Source organism: Sapajus apella, unplaced genomic scaffold, assembly GCF_009761245.1.
Source record: "Sapajus apella isolate SASKATOON/1434 unplaced genomic scaffold, GSC_monkey_1.0 scaffold63, whole genome shotgun sequence".
In the NCBI taxonomy this organism is placed as follows: domain Eukaryota; kingdom Metazoa; phylum Chordata; class Mammalia; order Primates; family Cebidae; genus Sapajus; species Sapajus apella.
In genome coordinates this window covers 3,564,013-3,575,471 of record NW_022437003.1, presented here as the reverse complement: position 1 = coordinate 3,575,471, position 11,459 = coordinate 3,564,013, and the positions used below count along the sequence as shown (strand labels likewise).

The window sequence follows — 11,459 nt, the reverse complement described above, 5'->3', positions numbered from 1 at the left end:
GAATATTTGCATCTTATTCCCCAAACTTAGGCTCCTTTTGTTGGTGGAGGGTAACAAGAGGGACGTAAATGTTTTGTTTTTGGACCATCAGAGTTTTGGTCTCCATTCAACCCAGAGAGACCCCACTTTCATTCACACCAGTATCATCTCTAGTGGGTCCTACTGCAATTGCCTCCCAGTGGGATATTCCTGACCGCTACGGTCTAAATGTTTGCAACCTCCAAAATGCGCATGTGGAAATCCTAGCCCCCGAGGTGATGGTGTTAGGAGATGGGTGTTTTAGGAGGTGATTAGGTCATGAAGGCAGAGATGCATGAATAAGATTAGTGCCCTTATAAATGGGACCCCTAGGAGCTCTCTCGCCCCTTCCAGCAAGGGAGGACACAGCAAGAAGCTGCCCTCGATGGGCCAGAAACTGGGCCCTCAGCAGATGCTGAATCTGCCTAATATTGGACTGCGCAGCCTCCAGAAGGGTGAGAGGCAAATTTCTGTTGTTGGTAAGCTACCCAGTCTGTGGTGTCTTGTTATAGCAGGTGTGGTGGCGGATGCCCTAGAGACGAAGACTCTCACCCCTCTCCTCAATCACTTTCCAGATTATAGGCTTTATTATGCCAGCCTCCGCTAAAGACCATCCAACGCCTCATCATCATTGGCAAAGAGAGCCAAGCATCTCAGTATAACCCCCTGCCAGGTTTCCCCACACGAACTGCCCATCTATCACCAAGTCGACCATGTAAACTGCTCGCAGCCCTTGAGCCTGCCATGCTGTCTCATGCCTCCACGGGGACTGTCCTTTGCTCTTTGTAACCCCATCCCCAGCCTTCCTCCTGGAGAACCTTCCCTTCCTCCTCTCTCCTCCTCTCTGGCTGACTTTATCTGCTTCTATGACAACCTCTCCTACTCCAAGGGTGTTATTTTGCTTACGTGATTGACCCCCATGTGCTGACAGGAACTGGGTCCCGGCCGTCTCTATGTGACTGAGGATCCAGATGGTGTCTGTTACATTGCCTGTGCTTACTGCATATCTATGGAGATGAGTGAGGAAAGGAATGAATGTGGACCTCGATGGAGAGAAAGGATTGCAGGACGTTTTTAAATGGTGGGGATGAGAGGTGTGGAATAGTCTTGAATTCCAAAGTGTATGTGAACCTAAGTTCCAAATACTGTGAATTATTTTTAGTGAAGCCCCCACGTTTTGGTCCTGGAGCAGTGGTTCTCTACGTGGTATAATAGGTTCATTTTCACACTGCTGATAAAGACATGCCCGAGACTGAGTGATTTATTAAAAAAAAAAAAAAAATGCTTAATGGACTCACGGTTCCATATGGCTGGGGAGGCCTCCCCATCATGGCAGAAGGCAAAAGGCACGTCTTACATGGCCACAGGCAAAAGAGAGAATGAGAACCAAGCAAAAGGGGTTTCCACTTATAAAATCATCAGATCTCATAAGACTTATTCACTACCAAGAGAACAGTATGGGGAGACCACCCCCATGATTCAGTTATCTCCCTCCAGGTCCCTCCCACAACACATGGGAATTATGGGAGCTATAATTCAAGATGAGATTTGGGTCTGGGCACAGTGGTCATGCCTGTAATCCCAGCACTTTAGGAGGCCGAGGCGGGTGGATCAAGAGGTCAAGAGATTGAGAGCGTCCCTGCTAACGGTGAAACCTGGCCTCTACTAAAAATGCAAAAAGTTAGCTGGGCGTGGTGGCATGTACCTGTAGTCCCAGCTACTTGGGAAGCTGAGGCAGGAGAATCGCTTGAACCCAGGAGGCGGAGGTTGCAGTGAGCCAAGATCGCGCCACTGCACTCCAGCCTATGCGACAGAGTGAGACTTCCTCTTTAAAAAAAAAAAAAAAAAATGAGATTTAGGTGGGGACACAGCCAAACCACATTAGTAACTCCCCAGACCAGCAGTGTCAGGATATTCTGGAAACTTATCAGAAATGCAGATTCTCAAGCCCCACTGTAAACCTCCTGAGGCAGAAATGCTAGGGTGGACCAGCAATCTGTGTTTGAGCAAGCCCTCCAGGTGATTCCAGTGCAGCTGCAATCTAAACACCACTACCTTCAGAAGTAAGGTCAGGCCAGGCCCGGTGGCTCAGGCCTATAATCCCTGCACTTCGGGAGGCCAAGGAGGGCGGATCACCTGAGGTCAGGAGTTCAAGACCAGCCTGACTAACACAGTGAAACTCTGTCTCTACTAAAAATACAAAAATTAGCCAGGCATGGTGACATGTGCCTGTAATCCCAGCTACTTCGGAGCCTGAGGCAAGAGAATCACTTGAACCTGGGAGGTGGAGGTTGAATTTAGCTGAGATTGTGCCACTACACCCCAGCTTGGGCAACCAGAGTGAAACTCTGTCTCAAAAGAAAAAGAAAAAAAGAAAGTCAGGATTTCATAATATGCCTGTGTCCTGGCTTGAATTCTGTGCGGATGAATGAGTTTACGCTGACTCACCTGTGTGGGGAAAACTGCTAGTGACTACCTATCATGTACTGAAGTCGCTAAGACCCCCATTCAGAAAGGGCTGCTCTCCTTTCTTACCTGGGATTTCCCACATCCCTCTGCTTCAAATGACAGAACAGAGACTTTTAGAGGATAAGATGTAGAGCTTTGATTAACGTGAAAAGAGATAGCTGGAATGGGGAAAAAAAAAAAAAAAAAAAGCCTGTTTATGTTGGAACAAGTCCCCTAGCCTCTGGGTTTGTCCTGCTTTATTGAGGAGAAGGCAGGAGTCGGCAACAGGTAATGGACAGATCACGGCTTGATGGTAGAGATGCCTGTGTTAGAATCCTACCTCAGTACTCAGAAGCCTGCAGACTCCTCACCTTTCCTGGGTCCTACTTCCACCACATGTGGAAGGGAAATAATAGTAGCCACCCGTAGGGGTATTATGAGGATCAAACGGGACACCCTGTTATTCGGAAGGTCAACAAACATTGACCCGTTCCCTTCTCCCACCATTTGGTAACAGGCCTGGACTGGGCCAGATTCACAAGGGGATTTAAGGGCAGAAACAAATCAGTCTTTTCTGTGACACTCTCACGCTGTGTTAAGCAAGTTTTGGTGATAGAGGAACCCTGATAGGGTTGCCAGATAAAACACAGGGCATCCAGTTACATTTAAATTTCAGATAAACAATGAACAATATTGTAGTAGAAGTGTGTCGTATGCAGCATCTGGGACACGCTTATGCAAAAATATGATTCCTTGTTTATGTGAATTTCAAAGTCAAGTTACTTGGGTGTCTTGCGTTTTTATTTGCAAAATCTGGCATCCTTGGGGTAAGAGCAGGTTCCATGGCTCCACTTTTCTCTCCTCTCCTTAATATTTTCATAAAGTCCATTTCTGAGCAGAACATGCTGGTCACACCTCATGGGAAAACCTGGCACCGAAGGACACTGGGCGACGTGGAGTTGGAGGAGGGTCCCATCAAATTGTCTTGGAAATGTGGGAAGAGAAAAGGAAGGAGGGCTTGATGATGGTTCAAGTCTCAGATTCTTGCCTCCACCACAGGACAGGAAGCCACGCCTTTCCCTCGCTCCCCAGCCCCAGGCACCTCTGGAGACACATTCTGGTCATCTCCCCATTCCTGCGGACGGACGTGCCCACAACTCCAGGTCAGATAAGGCGAGGGGCATGCTTTTTAGGATTTTGTGGCATTATTTTTCTTTCCCAGAGTGGTATCATTCCGGTAAAGAGACCTCACTCAAGTCTAGCAATTGAGTTGGAACTTAAAATACTTGCTTATTTTTACTCCTTTGAAAATGATTAGCAGTTGAATTATTTAAACTAGAAAGAGATGAGGGAGTGAGAAGGGAGAGCTGCCGGCCCCAGGCACAGCCAGGGGAGAGTGCTAAATGTGGTTATCAGGAGATCAAAGAACCCAGGAGAGACTCCTTTGTTCTGATGCTTGTCAGAGTTGCAATTAGATCTCTGAGACGCTGCACTTGGCCACCGCTCCCTTCTTCAGTATTTCTTCTTTCTTCATGGACACCTGGGAGTGCTAGCACAAGGCGTGCCCCAGAAGAAGCCCGCATGGCTGTGTGAGATCCAGTGTGCCCTAGGACACGGAGACATAATCTTTCTCAGAGAAAAATCTCTTTTATAAATGCATTTGCTTTTGTTTTGAGACAGAGTCTGGCTCTTGTTACCCAGCCTGGAGTGCAATGGAGCAATCTTGGCTCAATGCAGCCTCTGCCTCCCAGGTTCAAACTATTCTCTTGCCTCAGCCTCCAGAGTAGTTGGGATTATAGGCATGTGCAACCATGCCCGGCTAATTTTTTGTAGTTTTGTAGAGATGGAGTTTTGCCATGTTGGTCAGGCTGTTCTTGAACTCCCAACCTCAGGTGATCTGCCCCCCCTCAGCCTCCCAAAGTGCTGGGATCACAGGCACCCTCCACCATACCCGGCTAATTTTTGTATTTTTAGTAGAGACATTGGCCAGGCTGGTCTCAAACTCCTGGCCTCAGTTGATCCATCACCTGAGCCTCCCAGAGTTCTGGGATTATAGGCGTGAGCCACCACACCCGGCCGCACTAGCTTATTTTTAAGATGGGGGGAAAGATGAATGGGACGCTTTATCCCGACACCCGCTATCCCTGTGCATGCCTGCTCCAGCATGTGAGCTGATGTGAATCGCACTGTGCTGTCAATGTTTTCCCTTTTATACAAATGGAAAAGGTACCCAATTGGCTGGGACTAACTTTGGGGTTATCTGGATTTTCCAAAGGCTTGAGTAGTGGGAAACCCAGGTGAGGTCCATCAAATCTAAGAAAAGTCAGCTTTACATCAAAGCCAAATTCTACCTCTTCTGATTTCTGTGACTTTTGCTAAACAGCATAAGACAACATAAACCTAGAGGTCTTCTCTGCCTTCCTGTTACCTGAAAAGCGGCTCACGGGGACCTTCAAGATCTTATTCATGGCAATCCTCTAAGCAGCCTCAGTCTTACCCTGATGATTTTTTTGCGCAATTTATGCTAGTCCAAAAAATTCAAGAATAATGGGTATATTTCTGCAGCTGAGCCAAACATTTCTTCTCTCTCAGTCTGTGCATGACACAGAATGTCTTGTGGTTTGAATGTTTGTTTCCCTAGCAGACAAGATTTGATATGTGTGTTTCCTAATCCTGAGCTATCGAAATATTGATTCTCATCCTGACCTGGCCTACTGGGAACAGAGCCAGCATGTCTGTATCTCTGGGCTCTGAATTTAGGCTATTGCCCTGCTGGCCTAGCCTGTGAACACCAGGATGAGATTAGATTTGCTTGGGGGTGGGAATTGCAAATCCCTGTGAAATAGCTGTCTGTCCTCAGTTCTACTTGACAGAATGAGGCAGCCATTCCCCACATTTCTGGCCCGTATTATCATGTATTTACCTTAATATCCTTTTTGCTTCTTTCTTCCTATTTGACTTTAATGGATACAGGCTGTCCAGTGAAAATAAGAAAAGAAATCCTAGCCAAAGATTCATTTGAACTTCTGAGTAGGATTGTCTGAAAGATGTAAAGTATTTTACAAGGAATTCCAGAAAGATGAATAATTCACACCACACGGAAAATGTTACCTGACATGAAAAAGTATTAGAGGCCTTTCCATTACTTTTGTGACTTTTCAGTGGAGAGGAAAGATGGTCTGGACCCATGCTGTCACAATCTGGGGCTGGGCATAGTATCTGATAGGCTGTAATTCCATTCTATTTGAAGATGGGGGGTGGGGAATACGTGTGACTGTCATACATCATTCAACTTCTTCAGACCGTGACAATATTTAGGAAAAAGAACAAAGGTGAACCCTGGAGGAGATAAATATACCTTTTTATATCAATGGTTAATGATTTCTTTTTTTTTTTTTTTTTTTTTTTTTTTGAGACGGAGTTTCGCTCTTGTTACCCAGGCTGGAGTGCAATGGCGCGATCTCGGCTCACCGCAACCTCCGCCTCCTGAGTTCAGGCAATTCTCCTGCCTCAGCCTCCTGAGCAGCTGGGATTACAGGCACGCGCCACCATGCCCAGCTAATGTTTTGTATTTTTAGTAGAGACGGGGTTTCACCATGTTGACCAGGATGGTCTCGATCTCTTGACCTTGTGATCCACCCGCCTCGGCCTCCCAAAGTGCTGGGATTACAGGCTTGAGCCACCGCGCCCGGCCTGGTTAATGATTTCTAAATATTGCTTAGAATATTTAGAATATTGCTTTTTTTCATCTCATTTCTTCCACCGTTTTCCCAGTTTGGGCCACCAAAATAGCCCCCTGGATCAGGGTGATAACCTCCAAATTGGCCTCTGTTCCATAGTCATCCTCCATACTATGGCCAGACTGAGGTCTTGAAAGTGCCTACCTGTGTACAATCCTCTAGGGCTCCCTATTACCCTCAGTCCCATGTTTCTTACCTAACATACACGGTTGTCCACAATCTGACCCACCTCCCTTTGCAGACTTGGTTTCCTTCCAATCCCATCTTGAATTTCACCTTCTAGAAACACTTGAAATGCTGTCTTCCATGTTTGCCTTTGCTCATGAAGTTCATTTTTCTTGGAGGTCCATTTCTTTCTCTTTTCCCTGACTGTCCTTCTCTGTGACTAGATACATCCTCCAGGAGTCCTTCCCCAGTGGCCTCCTCTCCTGATATTAATGGCCTTTCCTTCGCAGTTTCTTTTTTTTTTTTTTTAGATGGAATCTTGCTCTGTTGCCCAGGCTAGAGTGCAGTGGCGTGATCTCGGCTCACTGCAACCTCCACCTCCCTGGTTCAAGTGATTCTCCTGCCTCAGCCTCCCAAGTAGCTGGGATTACAGCCACACGCCACCACGCCCGGCTAATTTTTTTATTTTTATTTTTAGTAGAGATGGGTTTTCACCATGTTGGCCAGGATGATCTTGGTCTCCTGATCTCGTGATCCACCCTCCTTTGTCTCCCAAAGTGCTGGGAATGCAGGCGTGAGCCATCACGCCCAGCCCATCCTTTGCACTTTCTTAGCAATACCTGTCACTGCTCTAACCACAATTACTGACGCCTTGGCTTATCTTGATGATGTGGTCATCATCAAGATGACTTGTCTCCTTGATGATGTGGTCAATTCCTAGAGATTAGAAATATGCCTTTTAGAATTTGTCTAGGAGGCTTTCTGGTTTTTGCCGGAAAGCCCCTTATTTAAAAAAAAATTAATTAAAAAAGAAAAAGAAACATGCCTTTTCCTCATTTGTAACCACAATGACTCACTCAGTGCATAATGCAGAGTATTTTGAACCGAATTCAGAAGATTCTGAGAGTAGAAACAAGAATAATAAAGTCAAAAAGAAATGGGCGTTGATAACATTCTGATTTTGGTAACAATGCTTTAAGGAAAAGTTATCATCTCTATTATCAATAAGGAAACTCAGAATGACAGTGATTACAAGTTTGGTCAGGAGTCACAGAAAGCAAATGGAAGAACCCCAACTTGACTGTGAGCACCTCCAGGAAAGGATCAATAATATTTGTTGAGTTGAAGTGGTTGTTAGAACATCAGCAAGCTTTGTTCTGAGTGCGTTCTTCCTCAAATCACAAGTAGGTAGAGGCTCTCTAAAACCCATCTAATTTGTTTTCTTCTTTGTGTTAGGTTATCTTAACAGTAACATTTTGACATAGTAAAAAGTAGGTAATAGTCTCTTGCATTTAAAAAGTTATTTATTAGTCCACTCAGTACTCAGCAAGTATTTATTGAATACTTATTATATACCAGGCACTGCCTGCAGAAGGATATGATTTAAAGCAAGCAAACCTGCCCTAATGAAGCTTTTGTGGTAAATAATCTGCGTAGAAAAATTCCTCTACTAATGCAGAATGTACTAACCACTGACTCACCAGTGAATTACATGTTTTATCAACTGGACTCATGTAAGCCATGCACGCTCCTGGCACAAATAACTAAAACCAGAAGAATTTATGAACCACCAAAGAGTTCCTGGATCTTTTGGGTTTGTTAGTTGCAACAGAAAGAACTGTAAGCATGAAAGGAAATTATTGAAAATACATTAGTTGGCTCAGAGAACCACCGGGACAGCTGGAGGAGCAGGCTTGGGAACTGGGCAGGGACAATGGGATGCAGTGCCTCCGATCCTCGGCTAACATTCATTTGCAGAATTGGCAGTGAGGGCGCTGCTGTGCCGTTGGTTACCACCAGTCAGTGTATTCTGTCTGGCTGCCCATGCTCGACTCAGATATTGCTAGTACCATTGTCACCAATAAGAATTACTCTCTGTTCTCACATCTGAATCTCACCAGCTCCTGCTCTTTATGGGTACATATAATTGGTGAGTGCTGTGCATACATGGGTCTGTGCCCTGGCTGCAAGGCATGCTGGGAATATGGGTACCCCATTCTGTAGCCACTATAGAGGAAGAGGACCCTGCCTCCCCAGAAGACTTATACATAGGGGAATTTGGCATCTGGACAGCCAGAAGCATGGCCAATGTCCATTACAGTTACAACAGATTATTTTTTTTAGTTCTAAGATTGAGATACCTTGGCCAGGCATGGTGGCTCATGCCTGTAATCCCAGAACTGTGGGAGGCCGAGGTAGACAGATCACGAGGTCAGATCAAGACCATCCTGGCCAACATGGTGAAACCCCGACTCTACTGAAATTACAAAAATTAGCTGGGCATGGTGACGTGCAGCTACTCAGGAGGCTGAGGCAGGAGAATCGCTTGAACCTGGGAGGTGGAGGTTGCAGTGAGCTGAGATTGCACCACTGCACTCCAGCCAGAGTGAAAGAGTGAGACTCTTTTTTCAAAAAAAAAAAAAAAAAAAAAAGATTGAGATAACTCACCAGTGGCTACATCATACAATATAAGAACAAATAAATATTTACCTTTTTTTAACAATGCTAATTGAATTTCTGAATTGTCTTTGGTTGTTAGGTTCATTTTATTTTATAGAAACAGTTTCTATAGAATAAATTTTATCGAAATTATGATAAAAAGTTAACCACGTCTTTCTTTCTGGAAGTAATAAAAATTTAAAAAATGGAACAATAATACATTATAACAATATCTGATTTTCTCCCTCCGTCTGTCCCTTTTCCTTCCTTCCTCCCTCTTTCCCTCCCTCCCTTCCTCCCTTCCTCCCTTCTTTTCTTCCTTCTTCACTCCCTTCCTTCCTTCCCTCCCTTCTTTACTTCCTTTCTTCTTCACTGCCTTCCTTTCTTTCTTCCTTCCTTCCTTCTTCCCTTCCTTCCTTCTTTCCTTCCTTCCTCCCTCCCTCCCTCCCTTCTTCCCTTCCTTCCTCCCTTCCTCCCTTCCTCCCTCCCTCCCTCCCTTCCTTCCTTCCTTCCTTACTTCCTTCCTTCCTTCTCTCCCTTCTTTCCTTCCTTCCTTCCTCCCTTCCTTCCTTCTCTCCCTTCTTTCCTTCCTTCCTTCTTCCCTTCCTTCCTTCTTCCCTTTCTTCCTCCCTCCCTTCCTTCCTTCCTTCCTTCCTTCCTTCTTTCCTTCCTTCCTTCCTTCCTTCCATAAATGCTTATTAAGTACCTACTGTATGCCAGGCCCTGTGCTTGGTACTAGAAAATCAGAGATAAATGAGACATGCTCTTTACCGTCATGCTGTCCTCAATATTATGAGCGAAGACAGACATGGAAGAAATAATTGCCCTGAAATTTTAGCAGTGTTGGGATAGGAATCCAAATGGGGTTCCATTGGAATACAAAAGCTGGAGTGTTTCTCTTCACCCATGGAAACAAAAGGTTAGAGTAAACTTCATGGAGGAGATGACATTTGAATTGAGCCTTCAAAGCCATTAAGTGGTCACCAGGCTGAAAACATAAGGACATTTCCGGGGCAGCCAACTCATGATGACAGAGGTGTTGAACCAGAGCAAGTTCATCTTGGATAGGGGCTGAGTCAAATGAAGCTGAGACCTACTGGGTTGCATTCCCAGGAGGTTAGGCATTCTAAGTCACAGGATGAGATAGGAGGTCAGCACAAGATAAAGGTCACACAGACTTTGCTGATAAAACAGCATGAGGTCAAGAACCTGGCTAACACCCACCCAAACCAAGATGGTCATGAAGGTGACCTCTGGTCATCCTCACTGCTCATTATATGTGAATTATAATATATTAGCATGCTAAAAGACACTCCCATCAGTGCCCTGACAGTTTACAAGTCCCATGGCAATATCGAGAAGTTACCCTATCTGGTCTAAAGTGGGAGGAACCCTCAGTTTCAGGAATTGCCCACCACTTTCCCGGAAAACTGATGAATCATCACCCCTTGTTTCGAATATAATCAAGAAATAACTACAAGTATAATTAGTTGAGCAGCCCACACCACTGCCCTGCCTGTGGAGTAGGCATTCTTCTGTTTCTTTACTTTTCTAATAAGCTTGCTTTCACTTTTCTCTGTGGACTCACCTGGAAATTCTTTCTTTTTTTTCTTTTTTTTTTTTTTTGAGACAGAGTTTCCCTCTTGTCTCCCAGGCTGGAGTGTAGTCGTGCCATCTCAGCTCACTACAACCTCCGCTTCCCGTGTTCAAGTGATTCTCCTGACTCAGCCTCCTGAGTAGCTGGGATTATAGGCGCCCACCACCACGCCCAGGTGATTTTTGTATTTTTAGTGGAGATGTATTTCACCATGTTGGCCAGGCTGGTCTAGAACTCCTGACCTCAGGGGATCCGCCCACCATGGTCTCCCAAATCCACAGCATGCTGGGATCACAGGCGTGAGCTACCATGTCTGGCCTCGGAATTCTTTCTTAAGCAACATCTGCTCCTTTCTTGGAGTCTGGATAGGGACCCCTTTCCAGTAACAATAATGACAGAATGGGGGCCTAAAAAAGAGGTGATCAGTGAAAGGGTCTCTAAGGGCTTGTGGTGGCTGGGCCACAGAGGCTAGGAAGGAGGGTAGAGGAGGGGGCTGGTGGACCCTGAGAAACAAAGCCTAAATGAAAGAAGAGAGGATGCTGCACTTCAGACTCTACGAGGTATGGAGCTTATCCAGACAGCATAGAGAGCTGTAGAAGGCAGTAATATGATCAATGTTTTCAAAAGACCACGGTGACAGTGAGGAAAAAGATTTGTAATGGGATCAAAAGCCAGAGGACCACCAAGGAGACTAATGCACTCCAGGCAGAAGATGAGAGTCCTAAAATACCGCAGGAGCAATGGGAATGGAAAAAAGGAGATAAGATAGTTTTTTAGGGCCGGGTGCGGTGGTTCACGCCTGTAATCCCTGCACTTCAGAAGGTCCAAGGCGGGCGGATCACCTGAGGTCAGGAGTTTGAGACCAGCCTGGCCAATGTGGCCAAGCCCCATTTCTACTAAAAATGAAAAAATTAGCCAGACATGGTGGCGGGTGCATGTAGTCCCAGCTACTTGGGAGTCTGAGGCAGGAGAATGGCTTGAACCTGGGAGGTGGAGGTTGCAGTGAGCTGAGATAGTACTCCTGCACTCCAGCCTGGGTGACAGAGGAAACT

The 11,459-nt window shown here is 45.6% G+C and overlaps 1 non-coding gene across 1 annotated transcript; it reads left to right on the top strand.

Moving 5' to 3' along the window:
* The first annotated feature begins 7,096 nt into the window (after window positions 1-7,096).
* On the top strand, window positions 7,097-7,156 carry LOC116529869. The gene has a single exon (XR_004259717.1). It is a non-coding gene; the product is annotated as a U7 small nuclear RNA (small nuclear RNA).
* The last annotated feature ends 4,303 nt before the right edge of the window (window positions 7,157-11,459 follow it).